The sequence below is a fragment of the Hipposideros armiger genome, unplaced genomic scaffold, assembly GCF_001890085.2.
Source record: "Hipposideros armiger isolate ML-2016 unplaced genomic scaffold, ASM189008v1 scaffold_77, whole genome shotgun sequence".
Classification (NCBI taxonomy): Eukaryota; Metazoa; Chordata; class Mammalia; order Chiroptera; family Hipposideridae; genus Hipposideros; species Hipposideros armiger.
The window spans coordinates 239,363-255,738 of NW_017731427.1; the positions used below are offsets into that span (position 1 = coordinate 239,363).

Genomic DNA, 16,376 nt, shown 5'->3' on the forward strand with positions numbered 1-16,376 from the left:
CTGCTCCTCCCTCAGCCTCCCTATAGCTCCGGCTGTCCCCCGTCCCAGCACCCCCCCACACCCACCCCGTGCTGCCCTCACCCCTGCAGTTCTTATTGAGTCTCACTGAGACTCACCTGTCACTCACTTTATACAAAAACCCACACCTGTGTCCTCCTGACCCTTTTACCTAGCTGGGTTTTCTCTTTTTTTTTTTTTTTCCCATAGCACTTTTCTCCTCCTAAAGGACTAATTGACTCATTTCTACTTCTGTTTTTTATTTGCTATCTGCTCCTGCTAGAATATAAACTCCACGAGGCCATGCTGCTGGGTTTCGTCCTCTGACATGTCCCAAACACCCCAACACAGTCCCTGGCACAGAGTGTGTGGTCGGGAAACATTTGCTGAAGGACAAAGGAGACGATGAATGAGGCTCAGTCTCCCCTCCCGTCACCCATGGCCTGGCACGTAGGCAGCGTTGGGATTGAACTGTATGAAGTGACACAGGTACCCAGGAACATGGCCCATGTCGTTCCCCAGAAGAAGCCACACGCATCCTGTGGTTTGGTGGCAGAGCCTGAGCCCGCACCACCGTGGGCCAGGCGGAGCTCCCGCTGGGGTCAGGCCCGTGTTTAATGGCTCTGCCACAGAGTGGCTGAGGACCGTGGAGAAGCCACTGGCCTCCTCCTGTCTGGTCCCCAGTGGTGCGATGGAGGTCCAGCTGTGACCTTCCGTAGTCCACGTCTGGCAGGGGCCCCTGATGGGCGTGAAATGTGGATGACAGCAACCCCAGGAGGGATGGGGCTTTCGCCCATGTGGGAAAACCTAAGCCCCACCTTCCCTGAGAAAGGAGCTGTCTGGGCCCCCAAAGAGCGCCTAGAAATCGGGCTCTCAGTGCTTTCTCCTCTGATGCTGTTGGGGGAGTGTCAGCTCAGCTTCTTGGAGACATGTCCCTTTCCTCATTAATTATAGTCTAAATCTCTCATGCGTGGCTCCACACACCCTGGCAGCAAGCATCCTGCTGGACATTTGCTGGTTTCACAGACGCAGAACAAAGATGAACTTGAATGCAAGATGCTCCTGGGGACAAGCGTTCAGGGGGCACCGTTACTAGATGTAACAACACTGCTCTCTTCGGGGGCACCGCCCTCCTGAGAAGGGAGGACGCTTACGTGAAGGAATGTCATTAGGGAGCCCAGGCGACTTTAACCCCAATTCCAGCCCCAGCCCAGGCTGGCTATTTGCCCAGGATTCCTCCTGCCCTATCCCACCCCCCTCAAAAAAGTAATACGGTCCTAGGAAAACAATGACTATTTTGCATAAATCTGGCTGAATACTCGCAAATCCATTAAATGGCTCTAGAACGCCTCAAGCAGTTTAAAGTAAATGTGGCTTACGCGACATCGCGGACACAATTCCATTTGTACTGCGCTGTCTGCACCCGGACCACGATGTGCATGACGGCCACACCGTCCCCAAAGCCACAGCGTTCCAAGCGGCCGTCCAGGAGCCTGCGGCAAGTGCGGGATTTCCTGCGTCTGGGTGTGAACACGGGAGGGCTTTCTGGTACACGTGATAAAAACAAGTCACCGGGATACCGTCTCTTGTACTGTTCTGAATTTAATCGCCCCAAGTTTCTGTGAGTGCAGCACCGACAGTGCTGACTCGAGGTGCGTCTGTGGGTGTGCCTGGGTGCTGCCAGGGCATCAGGCAAACTGCTCCAGGAAACGTGGCCAGCATCCTCGAGGAGAGAGCTCGGGGGGGGGGGCTTTCAGACCAGGGCTCTCCACCGGGGTCCACTGCCCCCTCCCTGCCGCAGGGGACACCGCTCGTCACGACTGGGGGCTCCTGGCATTGAGTGGGTGGAGGTCAGTGTGCTGCCGGCACCTACAGGGCCCAGGACGCCCACCTCAGAGTCACCAACCCAAACGTCAGTGTGCTGAGGGCAGACCTGCTCAAACGCATCCGTCTCGCTGAGTAAACACTCATTAAAGAAGCCATGGAGGGAAAGGCGTGACAAAAATCTAGATTTCAATTTAGAGGCTGGTAGGCATCACACGGCTGTTGGGGGGCCAGTCGCCCCAAGATACATGGGAGGCTAGCAGGCTGCCACCAAAAGGGGGGTGTCACAGCGAGGAGGAAGCTCAGAGTGGTTTGCCCTCAGCTTAAAAGCCAGCTGCTCTAGGGTGCCAAATGTTCCCCACGATAGAGGTGGTAGGGTCATTCATCCAGCAGCCACAGGCTCTGACAAGTGGTTCCTTGCCTCCGTTTTCCTTCATGTGTTTTCGTAACTTTGGTGACACCTGTTTACCTATTTGCTCACCGCCCCTCACCATCAGCCATCCTGGGGCCAAAAGTGTTGGTGTGTGGTGAGAGGGAACTGTGCCCGCACTTCTCAAAGGTGACTCCGCACTCCAGCCTGCTCCTGGCCTGACCGCTTTGCTTCGCAGTCAAAGCACTTACCCTCTGACATGACTACAGGTTCTCAAGAACAAACACGTGAAGCAGGACATGTGACAGTACGGAAAACGTGGTCTCAATAAGACAAGCTTCTCTCAACCAACCCACTAGCACTGAATGCGGCTGAGAGGTTAAAAATAAAGACGTACCCACGTCCTGACGATAAGAAGGCTGCTGCACTTGTTTGCAATTCTTACTGTCCTCCCAAGACAAACTTCACAGGAATTACAATAAAAATCACCTATGGGGCGAAAGCCAAGAGCCCAAGGTAAATAACTAATTTTAAAAACAACATGATTCTTTAGGAGGTTTTCACAATCTTAAAATAAAGATAAGAACTATTAGGATTATTTCTATAATTTCTTTCGGATTGTTAAACTCATATGTGTTCAATCATTTTGTTTTGAAATAGATTTATTTTCTATATGTCAAAGTTACAAATTACAAAAGGCTTCTAAAGTGTGTATATGATCAGAACCGAAAACTTGCTAATTAGATCTATTTTTAGCTGTGTTGGTGACAGAAATTGATGACTTTTTTCAGTTATGATTTATGAGAACCACATAATCTCCAAATCTATGACACATAAAAATTTGGTAACTAATAACTCTTATACACAAAGCAAGGTGTATACAGCAGAGCTGCATATAAACTAAACTTCTAATTTTGAGACTGCATAGCTTCCATGTGCCCCTTACACAGCTCCCCAACTGCAGCATCACGCAAACTGCAGCCCCATCTCACAGCCAGGATGCCACACTGGCATCCAGACGCACTGCTGTCTAAAACTACTAATCTGGGCTCCATCTCTATACTTCTGTCATTCCAAGCACGGTATGGAAATGGACACATGCGGTTATGTAACCTTTTAGGACTGGATTTTTTTCACTTGGCGTAATTCTCTGGAGATACATCCAGGTTGCTGCTGCACCGACAGTCTGCTCCAAGGGCTCTCTCATGGGATGGATGTGCCACAGTTTGCTGAACCGTTCACAAGTTGAAGGATGGCTGGTTTGTTCCCAGGACTTGGGTATTATGGACAGCGCTGTTATAAACATTTCCATAAAGGTTTTTCTTTCCTCTGGGGTAAATGCTCAGTGAAGCAAATGTTTTTACTTTTTATAAAGTCCAATTTATCATTTCTTCTTTTATTGACTGTGCTTTTGGTGTCAAGTATAATTTGCTTAGTACCACATCCCAAAGATTTTCTATGATTCTTTTTCTAATATTTATAGTTTTTTATTTAAGTCCCTGAATTCATGTTGACTTAATTTTTGTGGAAATTGTGGGACTTAGGTTCAAGGTTCACTTTTTTGGCCAATGGATGTCTAATTGTTCCAGCACCATATGTTGAAAAGAGTGTTTTTCCTTCATTAAAAGTTTGTCAAAAATAATTTGGGCATGTTCGTATGCATCTGTTTCTGGGTTTTCTATTCTATCCCATTGACTTATGTAAATATATATCCACCAATATTACACAGTCTTAATAACTATAGCTAAAGACAAGTCACGAAATCAGGTGGACTGATTTCACCCACGTTTTTCTTCTTTTCAGAACAGTTTTACTCATTCCAGAACTTACCTTCCCATCCAAATAAATTTTAGAATATTTAGTCTACATTTACAAAAAAACACAATAGTCTTCTCAGGTCAACATTGTTAGATCCAATCCTCTCAGGGTCACCCTGGGTCCCCTCACATCCAATCCTCTCAGGGTCACCCTGGGTCTCCTCACATCCAATTCTGTCAGGGTCACCCTGGGTCTCCTCACATCCAGTCCTCCCAAGGTCACCCTGGGTCTCCTCACCCACAATTGGGTCGAGTCTGTACAATCTCAACACGCACATCCTCAGATAGATATAAGTACATCTCTGTGCCTGTGTGCCTAAGATATTTATGGAGATTACATTCTAGTACAATTATAGTACTAGATCTGTTTCAGTGTATAGGTAAAAGAATTATAATTAGTACATTTGTTTGCAAATGTTCCGTAAACCATTTTTTCTCTGAAGTAGTATTTACATGAGTATTTTTGCTTCTGGAGCTCAGAGACGAGAGATTCCATCCACCCACGACAGCAAAGTGTTCCCAGCTGTGGCTGTGGCTTTGGGTGTTGGCGTCACCCATCTGTTTACTGGTGGTGCCAGTCCAGCAGTTTTGGGAGACGTGATTCCAGACGGAGAGTTAACACTCCTGGGAGTTCGGTCTTTCCTTCCAGCCATTCCAAATCCATCCTGAATGTCTCTTCTCTCCTCTCCTCTCTTATGGTCTTGGGGACAGTGGATGGGCCCTCAGCGTGTGAAGGCCAGGGCTCTAAGCGGCTGTCCCGCCCCCATCAATTTCTAACAGGTGACGTCTGTACATAGAACACACATAACAACACTTCTTATGGCCTCAATAGTCATATGACTGAGAAGTTTGAGGGCTGCTGTCCTAAACTACCGAGTCCCCACCCCTGCCCCGCTGGTGGAGCCTGAGCCCTCACTGGGCCTGGACGACTTCCCTGCCAAGAAGCCAACTCTGGCCCAGCCTGGCCCTGAACGCCACCCACACAGATGTGTTCACACAGAGCCACCCGCATTGCAGGGCAGCATCAAGGACACTTGGTTTGAAATTCTTGTGGATTCCAGGAGTTACCCCTCCTGCCCTCTGCCTGCCATGCAGGGGGTGGAGGGAGGGCGCCCCTGTGTGCCCCAGTGTCCTGGCGCCCACGAGGTGGCTGGGATGCACGGAGGGAAGGGGGACTCTGGCGCAGCCGCTAGACTCTCCCACTCCCCGGCTCCATGACCCCCAGGATTCTCTGAGCCTCAAGTGAGGGTCCCCAGAATGGTCCCTTAAGGGGGCCTGAGACGTCCATTGTGTCCCCATAAAAGACCAGCAGGTTCCCTCTGACCCCAGAAAGAGCAGGCTGGCTTCCTGGCAGGCACCAAATAGCACATCTCAGTTACTTGACTAGAAATGTTCAGAAAAGCAAATGTTCCAGATACTGAATTCTCACTTTTCAACTGTGACAACCCTTAATTGGTCTTTTCTTTTTAAATCAATATTATTAAACAAGTACCCAAGCGGGACAGAATGGGCTGCACATAATGTAACTTTCTGTGACGAACTGCATGACAATTGTCACATTTATCACACTGCTGTCAGCGGAGCGATGTGGGACAAACAACAGAATGCCACTGTGCCTTGCAGGCCAGATTTCTCTGAGAAGCCCAAGGGCAGCCTGGTTTGTACAGAACTGCCTCACCAAGGGAGCCATGTACCGCCAGGAGGCCTGGTGCTGCCGCCTTTCTGCAGAAGTAAGGCTTCTGTCTAAGTCTCGGCAGCTACCTGCTTGTGAGGCCCTCATGCCGCAGACACTCTCTCCCCGTCTGCCTACAGACACAACCCTGGACGCTCCTGAACCCAACACCAGGCTTGGTGCAGACCCTGGGGACAGAAACCCACATCCTGACGCTGTACTCAAAACCTACGACTTCTCCTGCAGGGCCTGTGCTGTTTTCTGCAGACGTCTCTTCAGGTTACAGAACAGCACAGACGGTGTGATGGTGTGCACACCATTTCCCTCGGTGGGCAGATGCATAAAGAAACTTCTGGAAGGGAAGTCATCAACAGGTTGACAGTACACAGGTGTGGGCAGTGGAACTTTAGGTGATTTCTGTTTTCTTCATTATGTTTTTCTCTTATGCTTTTTTGAAAACAAAAAATACAAGTGATTTTAGTAACTAGAAAAAGGAATAAAACTATTCTCATTTTAGAGGGAGAAATCACATCGTATAGTTTTTTTATATGATGAGACTGCAGTCTCATCAAATGACAGTATAATAAATCGACCTTTGTGTTAAATCTTTATTGACATTTAATATCCTGAGAATTAGCTCTATAAGTCAAATTGATGTCAGCCAGCACTCAGGGAGTTGGTCGAAGCCTCTTGGTCAGTAAGCCTGCTCCTATAATTCTCAAGCAATAAAGCCTTTTCACGATGGGCAGCTCTCTAACCAACAGCACAGATGGACAGAAGAGATATTTTTGTATCACACATTAATCAGCTAACCTTTGAAAACCCGGTAAACAATACTCTGTAATGTGTTGCTTTGCAAACAATAGGCATACAATTCTAGGATGATGATATTTTTCAGCCACTCGCATTTTTTCCTTTTCCTTTTTTTTTTAACCACATGATTATATTAAAGACATTTAACTTTTGAAACAGAGGAATTAAAAAAAAATCATAAGATATAGTTTGAAGTCTTCCATGAAATTAATCTGAAAACCTTGGTGAAATGGAGAATTTCCCCGGAAGCACGGACTACCAAAACCGGAGTCCCTGCAGCTGCAACAAGAAGAATGGGGAAGATGTGCATACGGAGTGGTTTCCAGGACATGGTTAGAAGGAGAAGCCAGCTTCCAGAGACGACGTCAAGGATGCAACACTGTGGGCAAGACAGCAGGTGTATAAAAACCTGCAGGTGTCTGCCACATCGTGCAGGAGACATTCCGGAAGGATAAACCACGGACGACAGAGACTGATCCCCAACGGGGTGGTAGGAAAGGCGTGGAAGGGTGGACGGAGCAGCAGATGACCGCCTCTGAGTCCCTTTTGTGTGGCTGTGACCTGCAGCACCACCATGTGCTCCACATCCCCTCACATGCGAAAAAAACCCCAAAACCCAAACAGGATGACAACCAGTAGCACATGAACCTGGACGTACGACCGATAAGTAAGAACCTCACCAAAGGCGTGGGAAAAGAACCTGCCTTAGCCGCTGAGGAAACAGCATCTGATGGCACGCTGAAAGGCCACAGACAAAAAAAGGGGCGCACAGAAGGTGCGTTGTCGGTCAGTTCTCGCAGGCTGCGCGCAACTTCTTCTAAAGTGTCATTTTAAGGGGCAAAGAAAAGCTGGAGATCTGTCACAGGTGGCAGGAGATGAAGGAGAAACGCAAACTCAGAGCGGTGTGGATGCTGAACACAGCCCTGCGTCACAAACGTCAGTGGGAAATGAAGACTCGCGAGTGAGGGCGTTAGCCCGGCTCGTGTGCAGGACCAGCGACAAGGCCCAGGTGAGACGTTATCATGAGAGGCAGCTGGGTGGGGGGCACGGGAAACTCAGGGCTAACTGTGCAGCTTTCCTCGAAGTCTGAAATAGTTCAAATAAAAAGTTTTCAAAACCCTAACTTTTTCTGCTTAAACCCTGGGGCACTGAAATGAAAAGCACCTTGAGTCTAAATCTGACAAGTCTTACTGAAGCCTTCCCACCCTCTCCCCCAAATATTAGTGCTGGGGTTTCCTCACAGGCAAAACCTAGCAGAATGTTCCGCCCACTTCCAGGATAACCTGTCAACATTCTAACAGGCTTTTTTTTGCAGAAATGGAAAAACACATTCTGAGATTCATATGGAACATCAGGGACGCTGAACAGCCAAAACAACCTTGGAAAAGAAGAGCAGAGTTGGAGGCCCCAATTTCCAAACACTACAAGCTACAGTCCTCCAGAGCCTGGGCGGGCACACGGCTGGACGAGCGATGCACGGAGTGGACGAGAGCGCCTCGCATCTACGATCAGGTGCGTTTCGACAAGGGCGCCCAGGCCCAGCGTGGAAAGGACAGTCCTGCCAACAAACGGCGCTGGGGAAACGAACAGCCACGTGAGAAGGGAGAACCACAGATAAAAGCTTAACTCAAAATGGATCAGTGACCTAAGCGTAAGAGCTAAAACTATCAAACTCCTAGAAAAAACAGGGTCAGGTCTTCACAGCCTTCCATGTGGCAATTCTTAAACAGGACACCACAAGCGAACCCAGCAAGAGAAACGACAGATCCATCGGACTTCGTTACAGCCGGGCCTGCGCGCGCGGAAGGACACGCTCACCAGCGAAAACCTCGCCCACGGGAGGCGCGGGACCCGCGTGGCGGAGCAGGTCCCGCGTGCAGCCTCGGCCGAGCACAAGCACGTTACACCCGAACCGCAGAACCATGAGCCTGGAGAACCGGCGGAAGTCCGGCTGAACCGACGTCCTGTAACTACAAATATAAAGAAGCCACGGGGAGCCGGGTCGGAGGGGCGGCAGCGAACCCCACACCGTGTGCGGCGGCCGAGGACTGGGGGGATGTCGCGGCAGTGGATGTCTCCCCGCCCCTGCTCCCCCCGCAAAAGGAAGCGAGGGACCCCAGCTCCACGCCAGCCTGCCCAGCCCAGAGGAGGGACAGAGGCTTGGGGGGGCCTCGGAGACACACGAGCAGCCGACTGAGTGGCGCGGCTGCGGGCGAGGGCTGGAAGGCAGCTGTGCTTCCCTGTGCAGCCGCCAGGCGGCGCCATTGGCCCTGCGTTGAGCCCGCCCCCGCACTTCCGGCCAACTCTGAATCTGATTGGTCAGCGAGCTCTGGCTCCGTCCTGCTGACTTACTGGGTCCCGCCCACCCAACTCTCCCAGCCCAGATGCCCTTTGTCTGGAGCAGCCAGCCCTGCCCGCACTGCACCCTTTATGGGAAAACTATCATCAGAGTCCAGCAGACCCCAGGCGGGCAGTGACTGCCTCGCTGCGCTCTGAGACTTCTGCTGAGTCGCTCCAGGCTCAGCACTGGCACCAAACCAGAATCTACATGAACCCAGTGACCACAACTCCTTTCACTCGTGACTCCCTGAAACCCTCTCTTACCTAATTTGTGTATAGCAGGAGGTGTTATCAGTAGCTGAACCTTACAGGAGCTGGCAGGTGGTAGCAGGCCTCCAGGCATCCTGGCTTTTTGGGGAGCTACTCCAAACGCAGTACTGGTGGCAGCCGTCCTCAGTTCCCAGTGTGGCCTCTCCCACATGCCTCCAGGTTTAGCACAGGCATGGAACACATGCAAATCGCTCTGCAGTTCCTACCAGGTAGCCCCTTGCTGGTCATAGGCATTGGGTGACCTGGGCCTGTACCAGAACTCATCCCAAGAAGCCCCAGAACCAACATACTTGGAGGATGGCTTCAGACCACAGCAGAGCACTGCCCAATTAGCCACACAAGCAGCACACACAAAGGGCAGTCTCAACAGGCACCAGAGCCCGCTGGGGTGAATCCCACTCAGCGGGGTAAGCCCCCTGCACAGCAGCCTGCAAGCTGTGGACATGGCCAAACGCCATAACCAATCAGCCTGAGGGTCAATCCCACTCTGATGTGCCAACAGCAATCAAGGCTCAACTATAACAGGAGGGCACACACAACCCACACAAGGGACACTCCTGGAGCAGGTGACCAAGGAGACTGTGCCAGGGCCCCAAAAGGCACCTACTACATAAGGCCACCCAGAAAGACTTTGAGACATTGCAGATCTACCAAATACATAGAAACAAACACAGGGAGGCAGCCAAAATGAGGAAACAAAGACGTACAGCCCCAATAAAAGAACAGGAGAAAACTCCAGAAAAAAACCTAAATGAAATGGAGGCAAGCAACTGACCAGAGACAGACTTTAAAACACTGGTTATAAGGCTGCTCAAGGAACTTAGTGAGAACTTCAACAAACAGATAGCAAGCATTAAAAAAAGACATAGAAACCATAAAAAGGAGCCAGTCAGAAATGAAGAATACAATAATTGAAATGAAGAATGCCTAGAAGGAATCGCCAGCAGACTAGATGAAGCAGAGGACCGAATCAGCGATTTAGAAGACAAGGTAGCAGAAAATACCCAATTGGAACAGCAAAAGAAAAAAATAATTTTAAAAAACAAGGATAGTTTAAGAGACCTCTGGGACAACAACATCAAGTGTAACAACATTCTTACCATAGGGGAACCAGACGAAAGAGAGAGAGCAAGAGATTGAGAACCTATTTGAAGAAATAATGACTAAAACCTTCCCTAACCCGGTGAAGAAAATAGACATACAAGCCCAGGAAGCACAGAGAGTCCCACACAAGATGAACCCGAACAGGGCAATTCCAAGACACATTATAAGCACCACATGAGACTGGCCAGCTGCTGGGTCTACAGAGACCGGGTCGGCCAGGAAAATGCGGGAGGGGCTTCCCGGGTGGATGTGACACTTCCCTACATTGTCCTGTGTAGGCTTCAGAAGGACATGTTTTGACATTTTTCTCCTCTCCATTAATTTGCCTAAGTGAGCCTTAGATGTTCGTCTCATAAAAAATAAGGTTTCAGCCATAAAACTAACCCATGGGGAAATGCAAAATTGGACAGTACAATAAAATAAAAGGAAAAATACCTCTAGTTCCACCACCAACCATGGCTGATTTTGGCGTTTTGTGCGTAATTTTACATGGGTGGCAAATTCTGACACTGGCTAGACAGCGGCTGAGGCGGGGGCTCCTGGTGGCTGAAGTGGCCGGTGCACAGGGCAGGGGTGGGGGGGCGGGGCGCTGCGCTGTGTGGGGGGCACCATGTCAGGCAGGCAGCATCCTCAGATTCCATTTCCAACGTCGTCCTCTTTTCTCCCTTCCGTGGGAATTCAACAGTGAAACAGGTTCGGAAAGACTTACGAAGGGAAGGGTTTAGGTTTGTGCCGTGCGGTTGGCCAGGGAGGGTGGGCATGGAAGTGCCGAGTGAGCCGTGTGTGACACGTGGGGTGTCTCACAGCAACACTGAGCGAGACAGAGGAGCTGTCCGGGTGTATCAGGAGCCATTACCTCTGGAGACTGGCGTTACGCAAGACTTTTCAACACGCATGCTTCTCTTCAATCTGTATTTCCAGGTCTCCGATGATAAAATGTACTTTTATAAGGAGGAATAGCAGTGAGAGGAGGCTAAAATCGCATTTGTTGTATCTGGAAACACGGTGAATTATCTTTCCACTTGTCTCTCGGGCTCGGCGATCTCTTTTCGATGTCACATTCCCTTGGTGTGACACAATCTCCTCACAGTTCATGTAACAGGGTGTCATCTGCCAACCCCGCTGGGACACTTGGGGCTGTCCTCAGCCCCGGCCAGCAGGAGCCCCGTGCTTCCCGGGCAGCGACAAGCCCCCAGGAAGCCCACCAACATTGCGGCTTCTTAGAAAAACAACACGTCACGATTCCCAGAGATAACACTAACATCTAAGTTATTTACCCTGAGTGTTGCCCGCCAGCTCCCACACGTCTGCATTTCCTGAGACTAGAATTTTCTATTTCTAATTTGGTGAGTATTAAAGAAGCCAATGATATCTATTTCCTATCTTTCCTCTTCTAAAAGATGTCTTTTTTTTTCTTTTGGGCAGAAAAAAATCAAAGAAATTTGTTCACAGTCAGAAAATGTCATTTTCTCAAAGTAGCTGTGAACCAGCAAAATGCAGGTGGAGCCGTGTGGAGTGCTGCGGGAAGGGCTGGGGACAGGGCTGTGGCTGCATCCGAGCGCCAGAGCCTGCACCACAGGCTGACGGAAGCCTGCTCCCTCCTGTCACTCAACGGCTGATCGGCATGATAGGCGTTCATTTTTAACGTATTTCAGTTCACTGACGCATTGCACTCCAGTGCATTCACTGCTATGTAATTAAATAAAACACACAGATGTAAAACTTGTCACTGCTGTCCTCTTGTTATTGTACACACACGGGAGCCCCTCACCCCCACCGAAAGGAAAGACACAAACCAGGAAGGGCACCCCCTCCCTGGCTGTTATGCACACGGGTTTGGTCACTGTCATTTCAGGGAGACGGTCAGACTCTGCTGGGCAGTCAGGCCGACTCTGCCCAGAGGGTACATGGGGGCATCGCACCTGGGCTGGGGGAGGAAGACCGTGGGATGGGGCGCCTGCCAGGTGCCCGCTGGGCCCTGCAGGGCCAGGGGTTGGTCCTCCTCCGTGAACTGTGCCCCCTCAGCTTCCCAACTGTTTCTGGAAATTTCTAAACCCACTCACCTGAGCACAGAGCAAAGGAGAGTGAAGGCCTAGGCTGGGTGGGGTCTTTGCGTTATTCTGAGCCCACAGTAAGGAATACATTTTACGTGGTAATCCAGCACACACCAAGCTACGGCCGTGGTGTGCGAAATGCTGCCCTTTTCTGTTCTCTATCTCACTGCAGAGAGCCACGCACAGCCCGCCTTCCCAGTGAGGAGGCTCCCCCAGACCCACCAACCCACTAGGACCTGGCTAGCGCCCTGCCATCGGGAGCCCCAGTCAGCCCCGGGCACTGACTTCAGGTGCAGAGGGGCCCGGGGACACCCAGCTGGAGGCAGGCCCGGCGCCTGCCCACACCCGCCCCGAGGCCAGTAAGGGCGGGTCAGGGACCTAAGGCCACACAGCCTTTGCACCAGCCCGAATCCTTCAGGGAAGTAAATGTGTCTCTGTAAGCCAGAGCTCAGTAAAAACGTCCGCAATGTCTCCATTAGCCTGGGGTTTGAGGCTCTGCTGGGCCCTCAGTTCCAGGCTTTGGTTGTCAAGAGCCCAACAGCACCCGAGGCTACTCTAGGATTTAAACCCACCGTTTAAATATCTGAGGAGGTTAAAAATACTACGGAAGGCCAGTAATTCTGGGAACCGCCACCTGGCTCAGGCCACACCGGCTCTCGTCTGCCTTCCTCACCTAGCTGGCTTGTCCTGGGACAGCACCGGTGTGGCCTGGAGGGTGCGGCAGCGAGGCAAGGGGACGGATCCCCTAATCAAGAGATGCCCGATTTCCAGCCACCCTGTGGGGCCTGGGAGGTGGAGGACAAAGCACAGGAGACCCCGGGGGCAGCTGGGCGGAGGGGCTGCGGCCGCAGCTTTGCTCTGTGAATTGTCAGAGGGTCTTAGCTTCACTGATTTAATAAAGCAACAGTAAAGGTTCTGTAGCATTTATACATTACATTTCAATTAGTCTTTTTCTAAACACAATCAAATTCAAATACTGGGTGTTTTCATTTAGACTGACTGTAATCCTGACCTCCTGTTTTGACATGTCTTTCCTCTGAAAGTCAGAGGAATAGGACGTCGGTCCGTCCTGCCTTCTCGTCAGACATAGGATAGGATAGGAAGATGGGAGTTAATGGGGTTTGCTCGTCTCACAGCCGTCGGGGCACCTGCCCTTACCCACTGGCTCTGCGGGCGTGTGAACAGCGGAGCTCCAGTAAGCAGTTTGTACACTGCTGGTCAGTCTGACGTCACCTGTCACATGGAGAGGCTGAGCTTTGCCGTGGCTCTGAGTGGACCCTTGCAGAGATCTGTTTCGACTGGACATTTGGTTCGGTTGCTTCCCAAAGTTTTCTTACAAGCAGACCAGCTGGGAAAGCGGAGCCCAGGGATGGGTTCAGGCCCACAGGTGAGGGCAGCACGTCAGCACCAAAGGGCCGCCCCATCCTCCGCTTCAGCTGGCCTGGAAAGGGCGGGGCGGCACCACAGACGCGCCCGTGCCTCCTCGACGCCCGTGTGGCCGAGTCCCCCTCAGACTGTGCCATGCAGGTCAGTTCCTTGTTCAAGGGCAGGTTCCATTCCAGCAGCGGTGGGGCCGAGGGCCACGTCCCTGACAAGCTCTGCAAGCTGCCCCTTGGTGTGTGGGCTGGCAGTCAGCTGGCTCCCCACACTACGCGGCGGCCCCCCTGAGCCCAGGTCCCTCGGCTTCCTGATGACACCTCTCTTCAGTCAGACAGTGAGTGGCCTCACAGACAGTGGGGGGCTCCATGACTTCAGCCCTAAATTGTCCCTTTTCCTCATGAAACTGCCCATCAGTACTCAGTACTCAGGCGCCCAGAGTCAGACACACATGCCACCCTCCTTAGACACCCTGCCTTCCCCCCATCTCACAGGTCCCCGGGCGCCCCCTCCTGGCTCATCCGACCCCCAGCACCCACACATCCTGGCTGCCCCATCTGCTCCCCTTCACTCCCACCCCCACATATCCGCACACTACCGAAGCAGAACGCGCTCCCACTCCAAACACCCCTCAGCCGGCCCTGCCCTCCCGGTGCCTGAGTAAGAGGCGCCTCCCGGGAAGAGCAGCCGAACCGTGGGCCAGGAGGAGGGCGGGGGCCGGCTGCCAGCCCCCGGAGATGCCTGAACCCCCCGCCTTCGCCAGGGCAAACCCAGCCTTTTGTCATTCCCTGCCACCCTATGTTTCTGCCCAACCTGTTAGTTACGGCACACACACCTGTAATGACGATAACACAGTTGCAGCCGGACGCTGGGTAGCAAACTCTTCATTATAACTCAATTAGCCCAGCAGCACATATTTTCGGAGCATCTGGCAGTGCAGGCACTGAGAAGAAAAACTGCACAGCCTTCCGCTCTGCAACAACGAAGAAGTCGCTTCCCTCCTTTTTTTCCCATGCCGACAAAAACACCCAAGTTTTTTTCTTAAATTATGGAAATCTCAAGGTATAAAAAAACCCGCTGCACAGTGAAATATATAAATCGAAGAGGAAAGAGATCAGAACACTATTTGGCACTGGCCTCAGAAAGAATCTGAAAGTTGTTCTCTTAACGTGTCCCCAGTTGAGGTACAGATATAATTAATAGTCTTGGCAACGCTGTATAATCCTCAGTGTGTGTGTGGCTGGTCTGCACCCCGGACCCACAGTCAAGCAGAATGCACCCCCAAATGTGGCACAGTGCCCCCAAATTCACCGTCTGAGGGAAGTCAGAGCAGCCCCATCCCACCAAGTGGGAAGCAGGAACGAAGTGAACACTTGGCAGCCAGCGGTCCGTCTGTGCGGCCTGGAGGGGGGCACGCTTTCTTCTGCGTGAACCTGTCTGGGGTCTGTAGAACCCGGGCTGCACTTCTCAGCACACGGAACCCTCTCCCGACTTGCTGCGCTGTGCCTCCACAGCCTGGCAGACAGGATGGCCTTGGGGAGCTCACCCACCTCACCCCCCTTTCAGCAGCTGGTCTGAGCAGGGCCAAGAAGTGAGCCAGCCAGGGCACTTGGGGCTCCTGAGAGACCGCTTCCCAGCGAGTCACCTCCATGCACCAACAGAGCCAAAACCCATCTTACAACACCTGCTTCAACCCCCCACCTGTGACACACTCCAGGGACCAGGGGAGGGAGATGGACTTCCGGGAACTGTGAAGGCCGAGTCAAATCCATCCAGCCCAAGCCGAGCTCTGGGCTGGTTTTGGAAGAGGTGACGACGAGGTGACAAAGGGAGTCACAGCCCACGACCGACCAACCGCAGCCCTGCTCCAAGAGCCAAAACCAGAAACCGAATCCGACACGGAGGGGGCTCCGCCGTCACTCCGACACCGCTGGAGCGCAAACACGTGCGGTCAAACAGACGCCGCGGGGTCGCCGGGTCCAGGGGACTCGCGGGCTTGGGGGAGTTTCAGGGGCGCAGAGAGAAGCCAGCTCGCCCTGCCCGACACCCCCGCCATCCGCACGCGGATGCCCAGGGCCTCCTCGGCGCTCACCCTCCTGGCCTCCAGTGCCACTGTCCGGACCCCGGTCTGCTCGCCGCGCCCCCAGCGCTGCACCGGGCTTGGCGGGCCAGCGCGGCGGGTGGGGAGGCCCTCTGCCCGGGTCCGGCAGGTCGGGCTCCGAGTTTGCAGAATTCGCGGCTGCGGGAGCAGGGCCCCCTCTCCCCACTCAGGTCCTCGCCCGGCTTGGCGCCCAGGCCGGAGAAAGCAGGCCGGGTGCGCGCGCGCGTGGGCGCGCGTGGGAGTGTGCGCGTGGGAGTGTGCTTGTGCACGGTGTGTGCGCGCGAGTGTGTGTCCGTGTCCGTGTGTGCGCGTGTATATCCGAGCGGGCGGCGGCCGCCTCGCCACCCAGGGGCAGCAGGACGGGGCGAGGAAAGGGACCGGGGCGCCGAGAACTCGCCCACGTCCCGCCCCCTCCGCGCGCGAGCCGGGAGCGCACACCGACCCAGCCAGGGCGTGCGCCCGGGGAGCCCTGTGCCCACTCGGGCGCCCCCGCCCCCGCCCCGGGAGCGGACGCCGCTCGGCCCCCGCGTCCCTGCTCGCACCTGGGCTCCGGCGGCTCCGACGAGGACAGACGGGGCGGCGCAGGAACCGGGCTCCCGCCGCGGCCGCCGGGACTTCGGCGAAGGCGCACGGAGCG

The 16,376-nt window shown here is 52.9% G+C and overlaps 1 protein-coding gene across 1 annotated transcript in view; it reads right to left on the reverse strand.

The window, feature by feature from the left end:
- Positions 1-16,345, reverse strand: part of KCNG2 (potassium voltage-gated channel modifier subfamily G member 2) — a 27,372-nt gene extending 11,027 nt beyond the window's left edge. The window contains exons 1-2 of the mRNA XM_019643340.1: positions 16,282-16,345; positions 2,589-2,680 (exon numbers count right to left, since the gene is read on the reverse strand). The gene's annotated coding sequence lies outside the window, so the exon portion shown is untranslated. The remainder of the gene's footprint in view (positions 1-2,588; positions 2,681-16,281) is intronic.
- Positions 16,346-16,376: the final 31 nt, after the last annotated feature.